The sequence below is a fragment of the Rhipicephalus microplus genome, unplaced genomic scaffold (genome assembly GCF_043290135.1).
Source record: "Rhipicephalus microplus isolate Deutch F79 unplaced genomic scaffold, USDA_Rmic scaffold_590, whole genome shotgun sequence".
NCBI lineage: Eukaryota > Metazoa > Arthropoda > Arachnida > Ixodida > Ixodidae > Rhipicephalus > Rhipicephalus microplus.
In genome coordinates this window covers 35001-35613 of record NW_027465149.1, presented here as the reverse complement: position 1 = coordinate 35613, position 613 = coordinate 35001, and the positions used below count along the sequence as shown (strand labels likewise).

The following is a 613-nucleotide window of genomic DNA, read 5'->3' as shown; positions in this document are numbered from 1 at the left end:
GGGGCGACGCTACACGAGACGATGCCTCTCGCCAGGCTGCGTGGCTGCCCTTGCGGCGGCGGCGACTGGCCTCGGCGGTGTTTGGGCTTTCGACACGGTCGTTTATCACGCAACTGCTCGGACGACGCACGCGCGCAGCGGAATGCCGCTTGCCAGCCTTGTGAAGATGTGACCCTGTACAGGGTTGCGGGCGCACTTGGTAGGGCGTCGTACTCGGTTCGCGATGGGTTTACGAACGTGTCCCGTCACTTCCACGTCACACCGGTTGTGCGCCGCACGCGTGCAGCGGGGAAGCCGATTGCCAGCCTTGTGAAGAAGTGGCCCTGTACAGGGTTGCGGGCGCACTTGGTAGGGCGAGCGCACGCGGTCGTGCAGGAAGTTGATGGAAGCGAATGTATCCGCTGTCGACCTCAGATCAGGCGAGACAACCCGCTGAATTTAAGCATATCACTAAGCGGAGGAAAAGAAACCAACAGGGATTCCCCGAGTAGCTGCGAGCGAAACGGGACCGAGCCCAGCACCGAATCCCCCGTCCTTGCAGGCGGTCGGGAAATGTGGTGTATGGGAGGCGACGTTCTCGGGTGTTTGCGACGGTGCAAGTCCCCCTGACAGG

General features: G+C 62.3%; 1 non-coding gene across 1 annotated transcript in view; it reads left to right on the top strand.

Moving 5' to 3' along the window:
* Positions 1 to 405: 405 nt before the first annotated feature.
* LOC142795240 (large subunit ribosomal RNA) overlaps positions 406 to 613 on the top strand; it is a 3958-nt gene continuing 3750 nt past the window's right edge. The window contains exon 1 of the ribosomal RNA XR_012892878.1: positions 406 to 613. This exon is cut by the window's right edge and continues 3750 nt beyond it. This is a non-coding gene — a ribosomal RNA (large subunit ribosomal RNA).